This window comes from Micrasema longulum, unplaced genomic scaffold (assembly GCF_059751315.1).
Source record: "Micrasema longulum isolate JH-2025_06_02 unplaced genomic scaffold, ASM5975131v1 h1tg000435l, whole genome shotgun sequence".
Classification (NCBI taxonomy): domain Eukaryota; kingdom Metazoa; phylum Arthropoda; class Insecta; order Trichoptera; family Brachycentridae; genus Micrasema; species Micrasema longulum.
Window position 1 is genome coordinate 281430 of NW_028277635.1, and position 25581 is coordinate 307010.

At 32.7% G+C, this 25581-nt stretch overlaps 1 protein-coding gene across 1 annotated transcript in view; it reads left to right on the forward strand.

Annotated features, from left to right (window-relative positions):
- Positions 1–965: 965 nt before the first annotated feature.
- path (solute carrier family 36 member pathetic) overlaps positions 966–25581 on the forward strand; it is a 99179-nt gene continuing 74563 nt past the window's right edge. Inside the window, exon 1 of the mRNA XM_088226476.1 lies at positions 966–1193. The gene's annotated coding sequence lies outside the window, so the exon portion shown is untranslated. The remainder of the gene's footprint in view (positions 1194–25581) is intronic.

Here is a 25581-nt window from a genome sequence, read left to right on the forward strand (position 1 = left end):
AAGTAATGCTGCATACCACATACCTATGGCCCACTTGTGTCGAGAATGAAATATGTACTGCCGAAATAACAAAATTGTAATTTTTCATGATACTCACCCAACTTTGGTGAGTAATCTCTTAGGGACAAATCTTAGTTAATAACTATATACTATTAAGTTATGAGTAAACACACGTAAATCTTATTTTTCATTGTATCGCATACTGTATAACTTTTTTTTTAATGTAAAAAAACAACAAATGTAATGGTATCTATTTTTAAAAAAGATATTATATTTAAGCATGTGAAATTCAATTGACGAATACCCTTAAGTTGAATGTTTTCTAGTATGTATCTTTGTTGAATTTCCTTATGAAATAAAATAACTCCTAAAATAATTAACTATATTAAAAATAAATGTACTTGAAAAACCGTGTTTTATGTTAGATAAGTAAATTTAATAAAAAAACGTTACTGAAAAAAAGGACAAAATATGTCTCGTATACCTACAGTATATAAATATACTCGTATTATCCCAAATCCCATATTGTGCGGCCAAACATAAAGCATGTCGTATTACGTTACACGTGTAGATTATTGATTTTCTATTTATGCACAGATAATAATATGGTAGTTTGTTATAAATGAATGAAAGTAATTATATCGTTTGAATGTCTAACTGCTTACGATCAGAAAGCGTTGAATATAAATCGTATTTCTGTGATACCTGTCGGCAAAAATAGGCAGGTAGGTAGTAGGTAGCTACTAGGTATATATATCACAAGTTTTAAATGCGAAATGTTGAATATTCAACACACACGATCTGCTATTTTGCAAATGGCAATCACATTGAAAGGCACTTTCTAAAAAATATCGTAAAAGCGAATGAGAGGTGAAAAATATATTTATACTTGCTTACTGCGTGGCTGTTTGGAATCTCCCCTCTTCGAGTAGATTGTATGGATTTTTGGCCTTTCTGTGCAAGTAGTTGAGTGTAGAGCCGGCAGTCAGCGTGTTCCGAGTTCCGTTTATTCAGTTCTCTGTTTCTGTTCCTCATTTCGAGCCGGTCAGTCGGGAGTGGAGCACGTCGCTGTGTCGCGAGTTTCGTTTCGTCCACGTGTGTTTCGCTGGCATATTGCTCGCAGAAAGCGGCCGTGCAGTGTTATATTGTCTCTACACCGCCGAGAGGTTCGCGTCGATTCCAGATATTGGCAGGTGAGCTGTCCTTATTTCCCCCTAAATAAATTATTCGGACATGTGATGCAACACCTTCGGGAATGCTAAGAAATACGCTGAAATCTCCGCTATTATTGGATTACTCTTTTACAAACAGATCATACATGTATATCTTAATACTGCTATATACTAACAATTTATTGGCTCGATATTTTGCTATCTGATTTTGATTATTAAGTATAGAACTGCGCGAGCAAACTTCAGCCAAGTATCCGAAAGCTTCAAACCACGTGTGCAATAATCATTCATCGCAAGTAATATTAAATTTCATTAATTTTTATAAATTTAATTAATCGTTTATTTAAATAATTACTTCTCTTATTTTTAATGACAATAATTGCTAATACGTACATAATTCCCTACATAGTATATGGTATAAATAAATTTAAATTAAATGTGGCGGCATAATACATATTAATTAAAATAAAATTTTAGGAAACGAGTGAAGAAAATATTGTTTTAATATTTTTGTAACTAGTTGATAACTTAAAAACTGAATTCATTTATGAATCAAATTAGTAAATATTCAATCCTAAAAAAATATTATATTTACACCTATACCAACATTATTCCACAGTATAAATAAATAGTGCAATATATATAAAAAATGAATTGCTATTCACAACCCTTGTCTAGACAGTACCTTCTATACATTTATGTATCCATATTACATTACTTTCAACCCTTGTTTTTTAAAATCCCCCCTCTTGGACACCTGCCGTGCAATTGGCACAAATATATATTTTTTCCAATTGAATTGTATTTTCTATGAAACTTTTTCATGAAACGACAATTTTTATTAGAGCTTTGAATATTATTATTTCTAACAAGTACCCATGTACTAAGTTTTTTGAAAGTTGCGTCATGTTTTTTGGTTCTGGCGCCTGCGTTTTCTTAGAATCGAGGCCTGAATGTTTATGGTAGGTTAATATTATGTAGTAAGGGTTTGTCTTTTGGGGGCTGGCGGCGCGGCGCGGAGATTCATTAGAATTTTGCCGATATTCACAGACAGAAACTTGGTGTCGGCGTTTAATACATATATTTGGATAATTTGAATGGCGCCGTTTTTGTGAAAATCACCTCAAAGGCGCTGTACAATGAATAAATATCCCAGCACGTCTTGCAGCTACAGAGTGCATGGATAATTAGAAATCTAGCCCCTATTTACATTTTTTTATTTGACACTGAGTATAATAGTGAATTTGTAAAGTGTTCATGCTAAAAAGTAAACAATAAAAAATTAAAGGGAACATTATTTTTGTTTTGTTTTATGATCGCAAATAATAATGTATTTATTTTTTATAAGTTACAATTTATTCAGTTTGATAGCATGCTTTGGGGGGTGTTTGATAATGATAGCTAACTTTGAATACGAAATAAAGAGAACAATCAAATAATGGGGGCGTCTTACTGTCTACAATAATTCCAATAGTAACTCATACTATTATGTATACAGCTGTATTTACTGCCATGACAGCCTATTAAATCCACCAGGGCCCCGATTACAATGGGAAGTTAACATTTATCTTAAATTTTATCTACTACTAGTACTACGACCATCATGCCATTTCCCGTAGGGGTAGACATAGATAATGGACCGCCACACACGTCCATCATGGCATACATTTCTAGCTTCTTCCACATTCATTGTCATACATGCCCTTCGGTTCTGCTTACTTTTGACATGACCTGACTTAAGATTTTGGTTTATTTGATCGTGCAACGTCTTCCTTGGTCGTCCTCGTTTCACGTTGCCGTTCATTTTTGCCATATATACTTGTCTTACCATTATTTCGTCGTCCATTCGTTGTACATGACCAAACCATCTCAAAGACCCTTTCTTAATCTTATTAATTATACCTGACTCAGATTTCCACTCTCGCCTGATTTCATCAATTTTATCTACAAAGTAAAATTAAGTTTTCTGTACGAAAAGCAGAATATGAATACAATATTTCCTTCTGAACGTGTTCAATTATAGGTTACCGACGAAGATACTTTAACTGTCCATGCAAATATACTCATATTTATACACAAATATCGGTTTTTCTTTATAGACAGTCGAATATAACTCTGTTAAATTCCCATTGTAATCGGGGGCAGGGTATGTATTCTAATGGGTTCGTTAAAATCTATCTTCAATTTTATGTATAAAATATAATATAAATATGTATGTGCGAATATATATGTATATATGTGTGTGAATGTATGGTTATGAATGCATTACAAGTGCCCCGACTCAACACGGATTTTCTAGCGAGTCGGAGCAAGTTCATAGACATGGGTCGTTCCTGATTGTGTCGCTATAAACTGTGTCTATGTCCTTAACAAATGTATGTATAATGTAATTAATAAATAAAATAATAAATAATAAATATACCGACGAAGATAGCCGTTCATAACCGCGGACCAGGTCTACATGTAAAATTCGAGTGCCAATACAATTTATATATTAAGTTGATTAATATATATTTCTACGTTTCCGATATGAATAATTCAGTTCTGTGAGTAAAATAGAACCAGAATGCTGGACGAGTGTTTTCGACTCAATGGCCATTTTACACGTATCGTCCAAATCCACACGGCACGGTAAAATTAGGATGTATTGGCATTTATTATATCATTTTGTATTTATTTAAAGTTTATCGAGAGTGGCCGCTGAACTCTCGAGTAAAAATCCAGCAAAATGAAATCAAGTGGAGATAAGATGACCTCACAGGTGTGCTGGTTATCATGTCTGCTTGCCATTAAATACTATAAAAATATGCTATATTTGAATACAATCAATATCAATCCTCAAAATATTATTTTATCGTGTTGTCAGGATTTTTGTCATGGTGTAAAACGGGCAAATAAATAATAAGGTTCTACCCTCTTGGGGGTTTATTTTGTTTTTACCATACGATCAGAGGCTTCAACACTCAAGATTTACAATATGTGTATTTGTATTACATATTATTATTACACACATAATAATTTTAATATTTAATAAGATCACGAATACCATTTGGGTGGCTGTAAGATATTGCTTTAAGCAATTAGCCCGCCAAAGTGCACGTAGGTTATATGTTTCTTGTATTTCTAATAATCGAGATGGCACTTTTAATTATGGCTACCAAATAGTACTCAAACATAATATTTAAGTTCTATTTGATTAAATTTAATTTAATAAAGCACAGAGCAAGAGACAATGTCCAATATAAAGATTATTACTCCGTCGAAGTGGTCGAACAATTCACTTACCTGGGCTCCAGAGTATAACAGACAACAACGAAATACTTATTTATACAAAAGACGTGAAAAAATAATTTAATCTTGCGGATTATGGGCTAATTGTTAAGCTGATGATATCCAAATACACTTTTTCTATTAGCCAATCGATAAATACAATTTATAATTACCCATCACTCAGTGCATTGGAAAAATAAATAAGTGGATGGCTGAAAATCGGCTTGTCCTTAATGCATCGAAAACAGAAAACCTTCGGGTAGCCACACCGAGAAGGCAACATATTTTAAAAGATCCTTCCTTAGATTGGATCTGATATTATACCCGCTGTTAAGCTTTTAGGCGTTCATATTGACGCTGAACTTTCGCTTCAAAAGCAAACCAGCACGACAGTCAGTGCTTGTTTCTACCAGCTAAGGCAAATGAAGTGTTTCCGAAACATTTACCTAATGTCGGTATTTTTAGATGCACGTCACATGCTATAACTGACAAGAAATGCATTACAGGCCGTTGCATTTTTCAGGAATTTGCGAGGGTACGTCAATTAAGTGGACCCATTTATAAATCTGAATAAACTCCAGGAAAAAGAACATTTTCACTTGGCTAACAAACTTTGGCGGGGCCATATTTTTATCAAAAATCTAAAAATCAAAGTCAAATTGGCATCACGATTGATTATTCAGTAACAGCATTGCTGATGCAAAAAAATTTTGTTCGAAAGAATTACTTTTACTTGATTTTCAGAATTAAGATGGTACCTTTGTTTTTTTAAGAACCATATCCATAAATATAAACCGCTTCAATTTTTAAAAATCCCCTTGTGCAAGAAACAATTAAAATATATATACTTTTTTATTAAGTTAGTTTTGCTACACATTTGCCTGTGAGATCGCATTTCGACAGCATTTAGCCTGCTTTTATCCTTGTTTTTTCAGTTCCATACTTCACTCCTATACATCAGGTAAACCTATCTAAGGTTACCTAGCAAGTAAATACATAATAAAATGTAGATACTTATATGTACGTATATATTTAAAACTGCATTCAGTTTGCTAAAGTACATTGATTCCTTTCCTGTTGCAGTTTCTATATTTTGCAATTATTGTGATTTTTTAAATAACGTTTTTTTGATCTTAATAAATATGTGATATGTGTTATGATAAAATAGTATGTTTCTTTTTCCTCTAAATAATATGATAAACCTAGTTCAAAATACTTTTGATTACAAAGCAGTCAAAAACTACATACAAAATAAGATATTGCCAATTAAATGGTCATTAATCGGAATTTTACAAATATAAATATTGATTGTTTCGGGACAGCACTATTTTTTTTATATTTTTTATTTAAATCTTAAAATAGGGCACACATATCATACATATTGTTATGTGTGTTCTAATAATAACATTGCAAATATATTTAATTTATAAATTGTTTATCACATATGTCTTGACCATTATTTTAAATTTTGATATGTTTTTTTCTTCATAAATATTTTTTTCCATTTCGTAATACTTTTTAATTGCTTTAAATAAAATTGAATTTTGTGACTTTGCCTTTTTCCTAAATGGAAGTCTAATTTTGTTCTTTTCTCTAGTATTGTGATCGTGTTCATGCTGGTTCCGATCAATTTTTTTCCAAAATTCTGTTTTTTTATTAGAGTTTATAATTTTATGAACAAATATCATTGTATTGTAAAATATTCTTTGTTTATATGTTAATAATTTCATTTCATTTACCATCGACTTTACCCTCGTATATCTGTTTTTTTTCAAAATGATTCTAAAGGCTTTATTTTGTAATACAGTTAGTTTATCTATGTTTTCTTTGTTTGATAAAAATAAAATGCTACTACAGTAGTTAACGTGTGGTTCAATAATTGCTTTGTAAATAGTTTTGCAGGAGTCCTTATCAATAAATCTTCTGATCCTTCCTAAGATTGATATTTTTTTTGCAATCTTATTTATTACCATCTTAGCGTTTTGGTGAAATGTAAGTTTTGAATCCAACATTACACCTAAATATTTAATTTCAGTGTTCATTAAGTTTTTCATTTTCTATTACAATTGATGGTGTAATTTCTATTCTTTTGTTTCCTATATTCATATATTTAGTTTTGTCAACATTTAATTTTAATTTATTAATTTTTAGCCACAGTGATACACTATTAAGATCATGATTTAGTCTGTCCATAATTGTTTTATAATTTTCTCCCGATATATATATTAAGGCATCGTCTGCAAAGAGTCTTATTTTTGAATATTTTAATGTTTCGACAATATCATTTATGTATATAATAAACAAAACCGGTCCGAGAACCGATCCTTGTGGTACTCCCAATGAAATTTTGAGGGGCTCGGAAATTTCATCATTCACCTTCGTTATTTGGTATCTATCGCCAAGGTACTCTTCAAACCATTTTATAGTTTTTCCTTTTATTCCTATTTTTTTCAATTTTTTAATAATTATTTCTCGGTCTATTGTTTCGAAGGCTCTTTTAAAATCCAAAAAAACTGCAATTACGAACATGTTCTTATCGGTTTCCTCTTTCCAATCTTCTAAAACCAAGTTAATAGCCATTTCACAAGATTGATTGGTTCGAAATCCACATAAAAAAAGAAAAGGTTATCAATATAATAACCGCAAGTATAAACGAGATGGAAGACTGACTATTTTTATTGGTCATTTACGTTCTTAATTCAAAAAGTCTTTTGTAAACTAGCCTCATCGGTCCTCATAGTAAAACTTATTATTGGCACTTCTAGTGTATTATCTATTCAGTGGGTACAACGAAGAATTGTACAACAAATGCAGGCCCCGAGCATCTTGGGACATATAAAGTTGCTTAGATTAGGATGGCTCTGACATGTACAGCGAATGCCTGATTCACGCGTCCCTAAAAAATTGATGAGCCACCACCCGAGAGGGAGGATATTAGTGGGAAGACCCAGGCTGAGAAAGGGGGATGAAGTGAGAAAGGATGCGGCGCAGTTTCTCCAGGTGGCAAATTTGAAGACGGCGGCTGAGGACAGACCGAGTTGGAGGCGAAAGTTGTCGGAGGCCGAAGCTCGACATGGGCTGTAGCGCCATCGGAGAGTTTTGATTCATTTTTTGAAATAGAGAAGGAAAACATATTTGAGAAAGGAATATGTAAGTCTAGACATTTACAAAGTTTATGACGTGTCATTGGCTGGTTTAAGTAGCCGCTTTACACACTGTGTAACATTCACCATTCTGCCTTTTGATGAATCAACTCGAATTTTAAGAACGACCCGGGTATTTTTGTCCAGTCGGACTCGGTATTTTTGACCAGGAGAATGACCCAGATATTTTTGTCCAGTCTTATCGGCCTCGTAATGGTCAGCCCGTTTACCTACCATGTCTCGGGTTCGATTCCCGACAAGGTTGATTTAAAATGTGTATTTTAAAGGGCGTTTTTACTCTAGAATATTTCATAGGATCCGGACTGATCCTGAAGCGTAAGACTGACCATTTTACCTTCATGTCACAAAAAAATGATCAAGATACGCTGCAACTAGTGTACCGATGCAGTGTTCTATGCACCATTGGGTGCGGAAAGGGAATGATGATAATGATGATTTTTGTCCAGGTATGACACGGGGTCGCCATTGTGGAATTAGCGTTTTATGGATTATTTATGAAGTCACTGATCACTTTTCATCCGAATCCGATTTCAAACCGATCGATCGTACAAATTTACATGTCCCGGCACAATTAGAGTGAATTCATTTTTATTGCATACTTATTTATTCAGGGGCCACTCTCTGGTAAAAATCTTGCAGGAAAACGACTGGAGAATAATCGGTCTCATACTGTACCGAATACTGTGTTTGTCAGCCGTTAAATAAATAAAATTAATCTGAAAACAATTATATAGCGATTAAAATCAATCCAACCTATGTAATTTTATCGTGCCGCATGGATTTTTACGGTCGTCTGAAGTGGGCCATAGTTAGTGTAGAGCGGGCTGTTATATACCCATACATATAAATTTAGCTTGGGCCAAACATTCAGACACGTAATTCCTAAATGTACGTGTATGTCAACCGGTTTTAACAAATTATACCTACAGCATGATATAATATAAAGGTTAAAATAATTTCTTATGGTATAATAATTTATAGTGTATATAGAGTTAAAATAATTTCGAATCATCGATGAGAACGATATTTTTACATTTACTAATTTAATTTCAAATGTAATTGCTGTAAATGCTGTAATTAGAATGCCATATGCTCCATGCGGGATGCGTACAGGGAAATGATGACGATGATGAATCTGTGCGTTATCTATCTATTATCTAAATATATAAGGCAATGTTCGTATGTGTGTCTTCGACGGACTGAATAACCACTAGACCGATTTACAGGCGGTTTTCAGAAAAATGTAGGTCTTTGTCATGAGCATATTTATATGTCTTAAAATCTTCGATTTGTTGAGTAGAAAAAAGTTAGGAACGTAAATCATTTTTTAATCGTTCACCAGAGCTCGCCGAGAATACATAAACAAAAATATTGAAAAAATGTTTTTAAATGCTTACAAATAACATATATTTTTATATCTGATTCTTTCCCTAAATTCCTTATAATTTATACCCATTATTTCTTTTTACTTGATTTTCGGAAACCCTTAAATAATATTAACTGAAATTTACTACCTTTTCAAAAATCGTATTTCTACATAAAGTGCACCCTTGTTGGTAAGATGAGCAGAGTTTAACATCTGCAAAAAATCTATATTTTAAAATGAATTATTTCAAGTTTTAGAATTTAATCTAAAGTATCTAGGCACCTACTTACTATTGAAAATTTACACCATCTTTTTTACGTTTATCAAACGGAACATATTGATTAGGTTACGCAAAAGAAAAAATTACGTTAACGTAACTTAAAACTAAACTTTAACTTAATTCCATAATCTTTTTATTATTTTCATTTAATCTATACATAAATTTATACTCAAATAAAGAAATGTCGAATAAAAGTACATGGATGGAATAATACAAGTTTGTGCTTAAATTAATAAATCGAATGACGTAAACTGATTTCATGTTCAGTAATGCATGACGAAGGACGTGTACTAAATGATTTTCCAATTTGGTCTAGTTTTATTTTAGTCACGGGTGAAACAATGTAAATAAAAAAAACAATCTTTTCTGTAAGTGTTCTGTCTATGAAGTCCCAGTGCATTTATAGGATACCTTTTTTTTAGCAATTTAGGGATTTTCGTACGACGTATTTGGACATTTCTCCAGAAGCTCAATATATTTGTTAAAGTAGGAAATCCACACATGGGGTACTAAAAAAGATCTTAAATAAAGATATTGTTGCATCTGAATAGAAATTGAAAAACCTCAATTCTTTCATGATTTTATTAACTCTTAAAAGACTGTGTTAAAAAATTCCTTTACAAACGGTGATGTAACATCGTGTTTCCTCAAGCAAAAGACAATATTCTGAAATTCAGACATTGCTAAAAAAAACATAGAAACATACTGTTAAATAATTCCTTTTCCGTAGTTTATAAAAAATATAATGTAATTCAAGCCTGTTATAGGAAAATAGTTTAAAAATCATAAATACGCCTTTCATATAACCAGAGTACACTTTCGCCTGCTGCCAATAACCGTCTGATTGAGCGAATTTCTTCTTTTTTTTTCTTTTTTGTCTATTATTTCATACAAACAACAGCGTTTCTGTTTTCCTTGTTATAAGTTCTATTCTAGAGTGATCTTTCTAATTCAGTAAAATTGATTTGCTGTGGTGTTGGCATCACTTTCATTCACATCATTATTCTTCGCATTGTAATGATAAATATTTTTATATTAAATCCACCATAGTTTTACAAATTTTTCTTTCCGAACCCGGTGTGAAAATGTCCATTTGAATAATTTGAAAAATTGCACTTCATCTATTAAAAAAATAAGAGAGAAAAATAAAGTCTTGTATCGTATGTAGACTAGTGTGAAATCACAGCCACACAAGAGTTAGGAACCTCCCAGAACTTGCATTACGTTTTTTTTTCAAGGAATAACCTGCTGAGCTTCTATTTCTCCAATTCACCCATGATTTTATTAAGTCTGGTAAAACGCATGAAAAATGACAAGATCATACGATTTTGCCATTTTAAAACGATTTTTTTTTAAATCCGGTATCGATAAGGGCAGGTATGAAGGTAATAAAAACGTAAATAAGATATTATTAGAAATGAAATATTACAGCCAGAATTATCTTCTTTTTAAAAAAGAAGAGAATACAATTCTATAAAAAAAGGTTTCAGCTAAAATATTTTAATAAATATATATGTTTATTTAAAAGTATTACCGAAGGCCTAATTTTACGTAAAAATAAAGGAAAATGTCACAAAAGATCTTTTTAAAAACAAAAAAATTAAATTTTGCTTCGGCCACTTTCATGTTCAAATTATTACAACAAATTTTAGTTCAATACTTAGTCTTTATATGAGAACCCAGATACCTAACTTTTATTTATTATAATTAGTCTATATTTGAAATGGCGTAATCTGCCGCTCAAAAAGTAATTATATTTTAGTTACATAAAGCTTTAAAGTATATTTTTTAATAGAAAAACCTTTAAAAATTATTGTTTCTATCTAATTTATGTTTTCAATTTTTTTTTATTATTGCGCGATTTAAAAAAAAAAACAATCGTTTTAAAATGGCAAAATCGTATGATTTCCTCATTTTGCGTGCGTTTTACCAGACTACAGCCTTAAAAACCAAACCCAAAGGTAAGAACTTGCACTATTTTTTTTTAAGCCTCTTTAGATTCTATTCTATTATCTATTCTAGACTTGTCAGCAGGTGCGAAAGAAAGAATATAAAAATAATGGTGGATTTTTTCTTGCCACTGGCGGGAATCGAACCCGCGACGCAAGTTTCACAGTTGGCCGTCTAACCAACTGCGCCACGGCGCTTGTCAATGACGCGAGTTATTCTCCTCTTGTTGAGTTTCCCTATCATGTTTCACCGTAACTTAGCGTTTTCACTTGGGTTATATTAACATGTCGACAACTATCCGTTATCGCCATTTATTTAGAATATACCTACTAGAGGGAAGGTGGATAACGCCATATAGTTGGATATACCCGGATAGGAGGCAACACTGGTCTTCAAAAACAATATCGAGGTGGATGTTTCTGCACAGTGGGTGGTAATTGCTCTTAAAACGTCAAAACGCTTCGTCATAGAATGTGGGGTTTGTTAAGAGGAAATGCGGTGATAGAGAAATTTTACGAACACATAATCAGATACCTCTCGTCACTCAATCAGATACCTTCTCGATTTAAAAAAAAAAAGTACCGGAATAATATTTTCTGTGTTTGTACCTTTTCCGTTTTTGAAAATTATTCATCATATTTGTACACCTCACATCCGAAGACAGCAGATAAAACTGGGCGCTTTTACGGGTGTTTGGATGGTCCTAGTTTCCATAAAAAACAGTTAATCAAAAAAGCAAAACCACAGTGACACGCCAATGGTAAATATCTAAAGTGCGTAAAAGCACTGCTTAAGTGCCATAATCCAGAGGAAATTCGGGAATATGTCTGTCTTTGTAGCTGCAAGACTTTTTTGTGACGTTAACTATCAAATATCTAAATTTATTAAATGAGGTCTAGAATTTCAACCGTCCATGAGCTCAGTAGCTGCAAGACTTGTTGTAATCTAACTTCTATTTTGATAAATTTGTTTTTTATTTCGTTTTTAAAAATTCACTTAAACTCTAAACTTTATTGTCAAATATATTTTTTTTTAAATGTAGATTTCTTACTGTCTATGCGCTCTGTAACTGCAAGACGAGCTGTAATCTAGCTCCTATATATATCGTAATTGGAGATAAGGAACTAGAATCCCAACCGTCCATGTGCTCTGTAGCTGCAAGACGTGCTGGGATATTTATTTATTGTACAGCGCCCTTGAGGTGATTTTTACAAAAATGGCGCTAGATAGATTATCCAAATATACATACATATATGAAGAAAATTCCGACTGCGATAAGTTCGTTTCAGGACTGTTTTCAACAATCATGCACATGCTACCAAAAATTGGAGAATACACATTTTTATTACATAAAAAAGTTTGTATTTTAACGTTAGCCATCAACATTAGTTTTTGGTGGATCCCAATCAGATTCTTCACTTAAATTCCTAATAATTTCGACCCATTTATTACTTTTCACTAGATTTTGGAGAATGCAATTATAATAATATTAACTAACCTTTAATGTATTTTTCAAAAACGTATTTCTACCAGTGCTTCCCTGTTATTAACAAGAGCTTCGCCATTTTGCCGCTAGACGTAGTTTGACGTTTGCAAAAAAAAATGTTTTTACTTGAATATTCATTGTTTAAAGCTTTGTTAATCACTCATAACAAATATTTAGCAATGAAAAGTTACTTAATCCGGAAGGTACTCCTGGTCGAAAAATGACTGCATACGCGTTGGGCATGACTGGGCGTTTGAGCTTGAGTTAAATGTCATCATTTTTGAGGGCTTAGGACATGTCTATCGATATGTCAATGCTCCTGCACCAATAAAGGTTTCAGCTCTTAAACGGTACAAAAATCAACATTTGGCAGAATTGAAAAAATACGATTTTTTAGTTTATTTCAATCTCCTTTCCCCTATGCTTTCCAATAAATCGGCTCGATGCAGTTTAATATCCGATTACGCTTTACGCGTTATCGACTTCACGGTTCGTTTGCCAACCATTTGAACGAAAGGAATAAAAATCTAATTGCAGCAATTTTTGACATTTAAACACAAAATCACATCTTTTTTATATTATTATGTTGTATCCTAACTCAACACAGAACTCTTGGCCTCATAGAGTTAGTGATACGTGATTGGTTTTATAAAATGTATATTTGTATGAATAAATAAAATAAGAAAAAAAAATGTAAAAAAATAAAATGAATAAAATTAAATTAATTTATTAACGGTTTGTAAAATCTATATATATATGCATGTGAATACACAGAGGTTGTAAACATTTTTCAATCATACATTTTTGTTATTTTCTTAGGTTAACCTTTTTTTTTATTTCTTTCTTATTTCATTTACATTTTTTGGATCTTAACTTTTATTTTTTTTTTTTCTGTAGTTATGAATTAAAATTTTCGATTTACTTTGTTTTATTTTTTATCTTGTTTTGATTACATTTATGAGCACACACTATTTATATTTGTGTTTAATTTTTTTCTTATATTTAAAATATATTCAAGTAAATTGCTATTCTTTAATTTTAATTGAATTATTTTACTCTATTTTCTTACTTTAAAAAAAATATATGTTTCTTTAAACTATGTTTTATGTTTTTTATTTTCTTATCTCTTTTTATTTGATTATTAATTAAAACTAATGTCTGAGCACACGATGACAAACCATTATTGAATAGTTTATCGGGACAAAATTTATTTTAATACTTTGTTTTCTTTATAATGTATTAATAGTGTAATAATGTGTATATTTTATTGAATAAAGACTGTGAAAAAAAAAATAGAAGTACAATTTCAAATGAAAAAAAAAACAAAGAAAATACTAGAAACCCAATTATTATTTTGGTCATCGAAATGTTTGTTCCCAAGAGAGTGATATCTCGGTAACAGAGAAATGACGTGTAAATTTGACTTAGATATATTAATACATTTAAAATAAATATAATGCCTCGTTGGCCGATTAGGCACATTGAAATAGATACTTTTAACAAAATCAAGAAGATCAAAAATGTTATTTACAAGTTTACACAAAAAAAACACGTGAGATTTTATTCTTCAATCACTAAATTTAAGTAAATTCAATGTACATAAGAGAAGATTATAGTTTGTATTTTCTGTCGGTAAATGCAGTTATAAATGTATAAACCGGAGAAATTTATGCTGGGGTTTTTCAAATTTGTGACAATGAGTAACATAGAGAGGTGACCAAATTGAAGACTTGTATTATAACTGACTCGTAACCAATGACCAATATAATTTTTTGATTGATAATATTGATTAAAATCTTTTGCTGACCTCAATACAAATCCAAGCATAATATGCATACTTTTTTTATAATAATATGATAGATAATCTATATAACTATAAAAAGAAAGTGTAAACAATTATGCAGAGTACTTATGTGATGTGCCTATGATACGAATGTTTTTTTGTTGCTATTATTTATGTATCTATATGTTAATATTTACGCGTGTATTTATATGTACGTATTATTTAAATTCTAAATATTATTAAATCTAGAAGCATGAAATAAAAAAAATAAATTGTGTGTTTATATTGAAAAATACGGTATTTAAAATAAGAACTAAATAAATACATCTATTAAAAAAATTACAACAGGGATGGAGAATACCTTAAATAAGGGAATATGGAAGTCTAGGCATTTACAGAGCTTATGACCTGTCATTGGCTGGTTTAAGTGGTCACTTTACTCACTGTGTAACATTCACCACTCTGCTTATGTTTGAGCATCCAATTTTCTTCAATTCTTCCATTCATGATTTTAGTGAAGTTAAAGAGCTAAAACCTTTATTGTTGTGAAGAGATTAATCTGACTGAATTATTTCACATACTAGGCAACGCCTGAAAACAATTTTCCGATTTTTAAACTTTTTCTTGGACCAGCTGGTTTCATTAAAATTCCAAATGTTCGTAGACAAAAGACTGGATTTCACCCCCTCGGGAAAATACGTAAACCAGCCAATGGCAGGTCATAAGCCCTGTAAATGCCTAGACTTCGATATTCCCTTATTTAAGGTATTCTCCATCCCCGTTGTAATTTGTTAATCTTAATGTTTCCCGAGGGGGTGAAATCCAGTCTTTTGTCTACGAACACTTGGACAAACTCAAATATTGTAAATACATTTATATTTACTACGCCCTGTGGTCCTTTTGTAGGTCGTGTTTTTTTTCTCGGCGTCTCCATGGCGGAGGTGAAGTTGAACTCCAATGCACTCAAGAGCGTTGCACTAAATTTTTATCTGATTTCGTTATTAAGAGTTAACGTTCTGTGTGTAAAAAGGGAACCTTACATTATATAAAATGTAGGTGTTGTGATAAACGTAAAATGTTTAGTTGCTTTCATTGGTCGACTTTCCAGATTTCTGGTGAAATAATTCGGCGTGTGTGTGTGTCATCGATCTATGGACGTTGTATCCACACACACAATATGTGTATACGATTAACTGCCTAAGGTTTCAGTTTTCCTACTTCTCGTTTTAATCCTAGATATTGGTTTACAGCAAACACTCTTTCATTGTGAGTATTAAACACTTTTCAGCGGCTTTTTTTTGTCTGATTTTCTATGGTAAAATTTGGTCAATCGCAGCACCTCTTTCTAAATTTAGTTAAATATGCTTATTTCAGACTTGAACCCCCTAATAAATGTATGAAAAATAATACTTAGAGCGATGCTTCGATGTCCTCAACTTTTTTATCTGAAACATTGTTTCAATTTTTAAAGGTACTGGAGACAAGACAATTTTTTTTGAAAAGAGCCTTTAATACATTTCTGGTCATGCGGTTACAAGAGTATATTCCAGCAGAATGCTCGTACAAGGTTTTCGGTTATTTTAAATATTGAATTTAATTTCTTTTTTGTGGCCCCAAGAGTGTTCAATGTCCTGGATAAACTAATTGAGCTCTCTAAAACGAAAGCCATTTTCAATATAAGTGAACAATGCACAATAAGTTTTTCTGGGTTATTATGCCGTGTGTCGTTCGTACTCTCTACCGACGTTTCGGATCGCGTTACAGCGTCCATCATCAGGGTTGATGTTATTTGTGTATAAATATGTGTTACGTTGGTACTTAGAATTTTTACCGTGTCGTAGTCGTTTTTGTGTGATGTTATGTATTTGGGACTTGTACCGTGTCGTAGTCGTTTAGATTAATGTGTACCATTATGTACTTAGGATCTATACCGTATCACAAATCTGTGTTACATTGCAATCTTTATGCGATTTCTTTATGACTGGGTACCAGGATGTTTTTAATCGCATCCCATCATCTCTGTTTATGTTGTCGGGATGTTTGTAAATCTCAATTGCTTCTTTTACTAGTCGTGTTTGGTGGTTCTTTGGCCTCCCTAAGATTATCGGCTCAAAGGAAACGGTAAAAATTCTAAGTACCAACGTAACACATATTTATACACAAATAACATCAACCCTGATGATGGACGCTGTAACGCGATCCGAAACGTCGGTAGAGAGTACGAACGACACACGGCATAATAACCCAGAAAAACTTATTGTGCATCTTAACGGCCGTGAAAATCTAAGAAGTTTAATCATAAGTGAACAAGTTTGGATTTTGTCTAAGAGAAGAGACCATTGCAGGAGACTGCTGCGAGACATTGCATTGGTTCACATACTATTAAGCGTGTTGTCCAGATGTTTCATGAAAGTTACGTTTGTATAGTTATTTTTATTTTTAGTAATCCTTAATAATATGAATGCTTCCCTTTTCCATTATGTTGTATCCCAACTGACCACAGGGCTTTTGACCTCATTGAGTTAGGGATATATTTTTATTTTTTGTAATATGTATTTGTTTGAATAAATTAAAAATAAAAATAAACGCCTATTCGATGTACTGTATTTTTCTGTTAGTTGTTATTTTTACTGCGTTAATTTAGAAAATAGGAAAAATAGAAGGAATACTCATCGACCAAATTGAATCGGGATGTGGTCCCGTGGCTAGAGTTGCGGACTTGCGGATCAGAGGTCCGAGGTTCGAACTCCACTCTACCCCAACTTGATTTCCATTTTCTAATAGTGAGTTATTTACAACTCGTTGGTCACCAAAAAATTGAAATATGGGTAAATTTATATGAACGCTAACATTTCTTTTTTATTAAAAAAAAAAAAAATTGTAAATGGCCCGTTTTCTATTTAAAATGATTTATTAAAACGACATAAATGCATAAGTATTTTTGATGGCCTGCCAGTATTAAAAATATTCAGAGTAATAATTTTAATTCGCCTTTGGCAGCTAGACATCCCAAAACCAGAAAAACTCGTTTAAAATGTCGTTTAATGATAGAAATTGAAGACGTTTCCCTCTAATTAAGCGATTTATGCTCCGTTTTCCTAAATTACCCGTAGGTAAATGCGTTGATTATAATCATAACGTAAAAGAATGCGAAAATGCTATTTCAGCTTCCGGGGTTTCCTTTTTCCAGACAAATTGACCCAATTTGTGACGAGCGGTGAGCGGTGAGTGACCGCGTTGAGTAATGGGTTTTGGGGTAGTATTCTGAATGTAATTGCGCGCGAAGAGATCGCTCTGTTTGCGTGTATTTAGTATGTAAATACGAGTTAAAAATGAGTTTTCTACTCGCGCTTTTGGGTTCATTGAAAGCATCCACCACATACCCGAATCCGTTTTAAAGACTAGATGTCTTTCTTCGGATTCACTCATACAAGCAAGCAATTTTTTTTATTTTATTACGAATTGATTATAGCTCATCCTTTACTAATCAAATTCAGTAAGGAAAAGCGCGAACAAAAATTTACATTTACAACTTTCAATGTCCCTTATGCTTTTGGGTTCAAAATACCACCCCCCGTAAAGAGCAAAAGGCATGCAGTATTCACGAGCTTAAGCTATTCAAAGCATACTCGTAAAGGAAAATCACCGCCAATGTTTGTATTATATAACGTTCCACCCCAAATGCATTTCCCCTCGCCAATAATACACCGGGTATTACCCAAATTATTTTAACGTTGGAAAATAAATACTGAATACAAATCAGGTTGTATTTTTATCGAGTGGTGGAAAACCCGCAGAACTTTTATAGTATCCAATAAACAAGCGCACAAATTCTTTGCGTTTTCATCATATAGCAGGTTGAGTTTGTATGGGTTATTATAAAATAAAAAAAATCTGCATCAGAACAGCCACGAAATTCTAAAGAATTAATTATTCTGTCTGCATTTCTTTAGAGCATGTCATTATTATAATACTGTTCTCTCCGGTCACGCAGACATTTTTCATCTCTCTTATATGAAATATAGAAAAATCCTTATATACAGTATATCCGTTTAAATTTACGATGTTAGTAATTATGTATGTATTTGTATGTTCATTATTATATTTTTGTACCTTTTACATTATTTTTATATAATTTTTTCTACAATATTTTGAGTTTGTTCAAATTTTTGTAGACAAGGACTGGGTTCAACTCCCTGGGGAGCTGTTTATATTAACATATTACAACAGAGATGAAGAACATTTATAAAATGTTATTCTTTAGATATAAATTTATCTTGTTTCTATTAACTTTATTTTTATAACTGTATATTATTATATGTACTTTTATTTTATTTGCAACTTTTAAGTTCCTAACAATTGTTAATTGCTTTTTTTTTGATACCGATAATGTACTTAATCAATATCTTACACAACTGTGGAAAATTTTTATTGACTGTTTTCACAATTTTCGTTCATATGTATTCTTATTTTCTGTACATAATAAATATAAAAACTGTTGTTTTTTTCCCAAATAAGAATAAATAAATAACGGTTGTCCAAAAATACTAAAAATATAAATATGTATTTAGATTCCGGAAAATAATTTTTGAAAGAAATAAATAAAAATAACTTTTTAACCACTTTTTTTCTTCTACCGACCGGTTTCAAATCTATACTAGCTACATTATCAGGGTATACGGTATACTTAACTAATATTTATTAGTAAGATACCTAGTAAAAATAAATAGTTTTTTTCGTTTTGAAAGAGAGCGGAAAAGTTTTAATAAGGCGACTTGGAAGTCTAAGCCATTATGGAGCTAATCTTTTTATGTGAATTATTCGTCACATGGAGTTTATAAAAGTTTTTTAAAAAAGTACTCTTTTGGAATTTGTAAAAATTTAATCAAACGTACGATGGTAAAAAATGGACACAGTAAAGAGTGATTATTAGAACCAGCCAATCATAATACCATCTTGCGCCTGCGACGGCAAATGCACGTTCAAGAGTGTGAATCTGAGTCAGCTATAATTGATAACAAGAAAGAACTGGGAGTGCGGCTAGGAATAGCAGGCGCCACATTCAACAGTATGAAGGCTGTCTGGAGGTCGGATATTTACTCAGTGAAAACCAAATGCCGCCCACGCAATGCTTGCATAACACCTATTCTCCCCTGTGGATGCGAATCGTGGCACCTTACTAGGGCCCAAAAAAGCAAAATATTGAGTTTTAGAAGAACCTTGGGTGTGCGGTGGTTTGACTTCGTGCGGAATGAAGTAATAAGAGAACGTACGCACTCCGGTGACAACTGACAACTTTCATCAAGCGGAGGCGGTACAGTTGGCTTGCCCATGTACTGCGGACACTACGGATGCCTCCTGGGAGCCTTAACCACGCTTGCCTACTTTACAAGGCATCAGGTTCTCGACGTCCTGGACGTCCAATGCTGACTGTTCGTCGGCAGTTCATGTTGGAACTACGAGACACGAACCAGAATTGGGAGGATGCACAGGAGCTGGCAGCGGACAGTGATTCCTGGAGGATCTTCGAGGGCACCATATATCTGTGTATCTGGTATCTGAGATGGTTTGGTCAAGTAGAACGAATGGATGTCCTAAAGAATGGTAAAACAGGTGTGTATTGCAAGAACGAACGGTAACGTGGGACGAGGACGACCAAAGAAGACGTGGTATAATCGAAGGGCGTGTATTACGAGATGTATAAATATGGAAGAAATTAGGAATGTGTGCCACGATGGACGTGTTTGGTGGCCCATCCTCTCTGTAGTAGAAACGCGTATAGCAAGGATTTTTTTTAAATATCCCAGAAAAATAGTTTATTAGAGTCAGTTAGGGATCAAGTGCTTTATGGTATTATAATTTTAAAAAATCGCATATAATCATTTCTGTATTCTAAAATGTACCCATGTACATTACGTATGTACAATTTTTATTAAATAATTGATGAAAATGACATAACCTTGCTTGCTTATCAAATAAAACGATCAGTTAATGAAATACAAACAAACCTTCACGCCGTACATGCAGATCTCGCTTCCTCTACATTCATACATCTTAACATGCACGCGCGCCGATTGTTCCGACTTTTGACAAATCCATCTTCAAGTATTTGTTCATTTTGATCATGCCAGTAAACCTGTCATACATTGATTTCCCACACATTCGTCTAAGAGATCGCATTTCATCCGCGTTCACTCGGCTTTCATCCTTCCTCTGCCAGTTCTATGTTTCACTTCCACACATAAGTTTTGGGACTAAAACTCAACAGAGGGACTAAAACACAACAGTGCACTGCCAGTTTAGCTTCGATTGACATATTTTTATTAGTAATTACTGTGCTTAGTGTTCCGTTCATTTTGTTGCCCGCATTCACTCTTCTTTCAACATCTTTTTCTACTCTTCCATCTCTTGAAAACATGCTTATTTGCTCTTGAAAACATGCTTATTTAGAAAACTTCTTATTATTCGTTATATAAAAATTAAAATTTACAAACGATTATAATAATAGACACTCAGAGATACGAGTACAAATACCAGTGATGTCAAAACAATGCAAATTACACAAAATTACTTTTATCATTGAATAAATATTTCACGATTCCACTACAAATTTCTTGGAATCTTACTTGAAATAGAGTTCAGTATTACCATGTAGAAAAAACAGTTTAGATTTTCAGAGATTTACAAGTTATAGAGAGACGTTGCTCGACTGTCACAGAGAAGGGGACAATCGTTCGTCGTGAACAAAAATTGTTTCTACTTGAAAATAGATGTAATTGTTTCTGCTTGAAAATAAATGTAATATTGGATTATAATGCAATTCTAATTGTAAGCATAATATAAATACGGAGAATTTTCTTTAAGCTTTTGTCGCATGGTGTTCTATGAAAATATTTGCTTACTCTCTTACATGCTAATTCTGATCAAAATTTATAACTGAGCATTATCGGTAATGGTTATCTTGTCATTATATTGTCCAAGACTTATAGGTATTTAAATTATATGCACTTCACTGTTTCAGTTTCGGTGCTGCAAAGTAGCGTTTATTTGGTATTTTTAAACACATATTAGAATTTCTTACCCGCTTAGTCCAAAGACTTTTAGGCGGGTTTTTTTTCTCTGCCTGGAACCAATTGCCTTCAAACTTACAAATCATCGACAGTCCTGTCCTAGTCAGTTCAGGTCCCAACAAAATTTCACTTCTTTAGTTAATCATACCCTTAATTTTAAATAAGAAAAGAAAATATTTTACTTTAGCTTAGTTAGAATGTAAGTTTAAATAAACAATTGCAAAGCGCCCCTGAGGTGAATTTTTACAAAAATGGTGCTTTATTAATTAGCTAAATATTATTATTATTATTATTATTATTATCATCAAAACGTCCGTTTCTTTATTTTAATTTTAATCTAATTTCGAAAAGGAGTTTTGGAAAATGTGCTTTGCGTCATACACGGGTTGTCGTTCGAGGTATGGAAATTTTTCTTTTTATTTCCGAGGATATTTGCGTAGCTGTTTCTTATGTCACTAGTATGGGTTTAATTTGTATTCCCTTAGGATTTGTCTCTTCTGCCTCTGTCGTGTAGACAGGTTTCAATCTATGTATGATGACCGCTACCTTTTGATCCTGGATTTTTAATATATACTCGCGTTTGTTGCGTCGTATTACTTCTTAAGGACCCATGTATAGCGATTGTAAAGAATTTTGTACCTAATCTTTGCGTATAAACACTACTTAGTGTGCGGTAAATCTTTAAAGACAAATATTTTCTTTTCCCTATGACAAATCAGGGAAACTGGGTGTAATTTCTTGGACTGCTTTCTCAGTGTTTTAATAAAAAAAATAGCTTTCTCAGTTCTTTGCTGGTTTTCACATAAAAATTCACCATGTAAACGCAAAGGTTCGCCGTATACTAACTTAGCGGATGTGGTCTGCAGGTCTTTGCGCCTTGCACATCTAATTCCCATTAGAACCATGGCCAGGCTTTCTGTCCATCTTTCTATCTGATGGCAACGGATGACTGTATTGAGATGACGGTGGAAGCGTTCCACCAGACCGTTTGCGGCAGGGTAGGCTGTGGTATGGATCAAGGTTGTACCTGCCAAGTAGTTCAGTTGCTTAAACAAATTGGATATGAAGTTCATACCGTCTGAGCTCGTGCCAAAAATGCTCGTGCCACCGTTTGGGCTTCTTGGTATCGTATTGGCCACGCTTTGAGCCACCGCGTAAATCTGTCGACGCACGTCAAGCAGTACCGATATGTCCGATATCCATCTGATATCGGCATCACCACAATATCGATATGTACGTGCTTGAATCGCGCTAAGAGTGGATTGAATGACCCTAGCGGAGCAGACACGTACGAGACACTTTATTAGCTTGCCATTGCAGACAGGTTCTCACCCACTCTCTGCAGCCTGTCTTTATATATATATTTTTTTATTTATTTATTGAAATATACAGTCAATTTACAATAATACGGTTATAATATAATAAATACTTAAAACTAAACTAAAAATTATTTCAAACTTATAGTCATAAATATACTTAATGTGTCATAAATAAAGTTAAATTATACAAGAATAAAATTTGGAAAACCATAAATGAAATGTTTTTACATGCTTGTAAACCTTCGTAAATTTAAAATAAAACAAAACAATTATATTGTATCTACTCATCACTACTCACCCACGATGACAACGCCTGCATGCTGTCGCTGATTTCCCTTTTGAATTTATTATTATTCAAGTTGAATATATCACTCGGATGGGCTTTATGGATGGCCATACAAACCTTTGCGTCATTAATTTAAAATTTAATTCTCGTAATTTTTGCCGTTCGATTGTAATATTTTTTTGATTTTTGCTTTTGTGCGAAACTGAAGTTGACACTTGTCTTTGTGGCCAGTTTCGGGAAAGATCGGGTCGGTCATTGTATCCATAATAGATTGTAATAATACCTATAGTAATTTCATTATATGGTCGACTTACTAACGGCGAACTAACAGTTTATTTCAATGTATAACTTGTTGGGCATGGAATATCTGAACATAATATTATGTTGCTAGTGCCTGGTGCCATCCCACACCAAGGTGGTGTGCACGTTGACGTCTGATGTCTACAGACGAATTCATCATATTTTGTTTGGATTTGATTCTGTTTACTAAAGTTATCTTCGTTACAACTTACCACATGGTGATGTGCACGCAACATGCTTTGCACATGTAGAAATAAAGACGAACAGTAAGTAAAATCAAACATTAAAATATTCACATATTACTATTTCATCATTTCGAGCTGAAATGCTACATTGTAGTTTTTTTCTATCTCAACATTTATTTATTATTAAAATTTTCAACAGTAGTTTGCTGTGTACAATGACTGTTTTAATTAACAAATAACAACAGGGATGGAGAATACCTTAAATAAGAGAATATGGAAGTCTAGGCATGTACAGGGCTTATGACCTGTCATTGGCTGATTTAAGTGGCCACTTTACAGACTGTGTAACATTCACTATTTCGCCTATGTTTGAACATTCATATTTCTTCAATTCTTCCATTTCTTGATTTAATTTAAGTTAAAGAGCTGAAACCTTAATTGCTGTGAAGAGATTCATCTGACTGAATTATTTCACATACTAGGCAACGCTGAAAACAATTGTTCAATTTTTAAACTTCTTCTTGGACCAGTTGGTTTCATTACAATATTTGAGTTAGTCCAAATGTTCGTAGACAAAAGACTGGATTTCACCCCCTCGGGAGTCATTAAGATTAACAAATAACAACAGAGATGGAGATATCAACATTTATTTGATTTCATTATCATTAGCTTCACAATACTTTGATTTACATATAAGCAATCATTATTTAAATAATTAACAATTTGTCTAATCTAATAAAAAATACGCAGGTTTGATTTGGAATTGAATTCAATAAATATCTGCTCTGTGTCGTTGTGTGAAATAAAACCAGAACCCTGAAGAAGTGTTTTCAATTCGATAGCTAAAAGTATCTTAAAAAAATAAATCGAATTGAGATAATTCCGCCACATAGTGTAGTGGTTGACGTCTTTGCCTAACATTATCGAGGTCCCTGGTTCGATTCCTGTTAAGGCGTACATAAAATATTAATTTCGAAGGTTATTTATAATGCCGTATTTCATAACCAGAAGCGTAGATCCGGTCGCCTTACCTTAATGTAACAGATTTAATGACAAAATGAAAATGAATTAATTAAATTAAATGATTGAAATATGCTGCATTTGGTTTACCAATGAAGTGCCCTGTGCACCACTTGGTGCGGAAAAGGGAATGATGATGATTTTTAAATAATGTATATCATATATATGCTTATACAGTTGTTTAATTTTATATAATACATTGTCCTATCTTTATAATAATAATTATAACATTGTGTGCGAAAGTACTACATCCATATTGATATAAAAATATATAAATACGCTCTAATCTTTGTCCTTAATTTGATGTTTAATCTTTGTTGTAATAATATTACGTAGTTAGATAGCCCAGAAATAATTAAAAATATGCCCCCGAGATAATTTTATAAGTACACTGATTTTTTTTATTTCGTACCGAAATAACATCGGTAAATTAAAATTAGTTTATCTCATGATGCAAAAACTGTTTGAAAACTAACTAAATAAAATAAACAAAGGCAGAGTAGCGATTGTTACACAGTGCGTAATACTGCCACGTTAACCAGCCAATGACAGGACATAAGTCCTGTAAATGCCTAGTCATTCAAATGTTTTCCCTCTCTGTTGCGACAAATTAAGAGCAAATGACGTATTTACTTACGATTAAAAACAGCGTAATTTGGCCATTACTTATTGACATTTGAATACGCATAGACATGCCCTGAGCCCTCAAAAATGATGACCCTTAACTCATGCCTAAACGCTCAGTCGCGCCCAACGCGTATTTAGTCGTTCTTCGACCGCCAGCCAGGCGTGACGTTTAGAATCGAAACGAAAATGCCTGCTTGTATCATGAAAGCTTTGGAAAACATTGTGAAAATGATTTTGTAACTTTTCATTGATAAATATTTGTTTATGAGTGATTAACAAAGCCTTAAAAAATTCATATTTAAA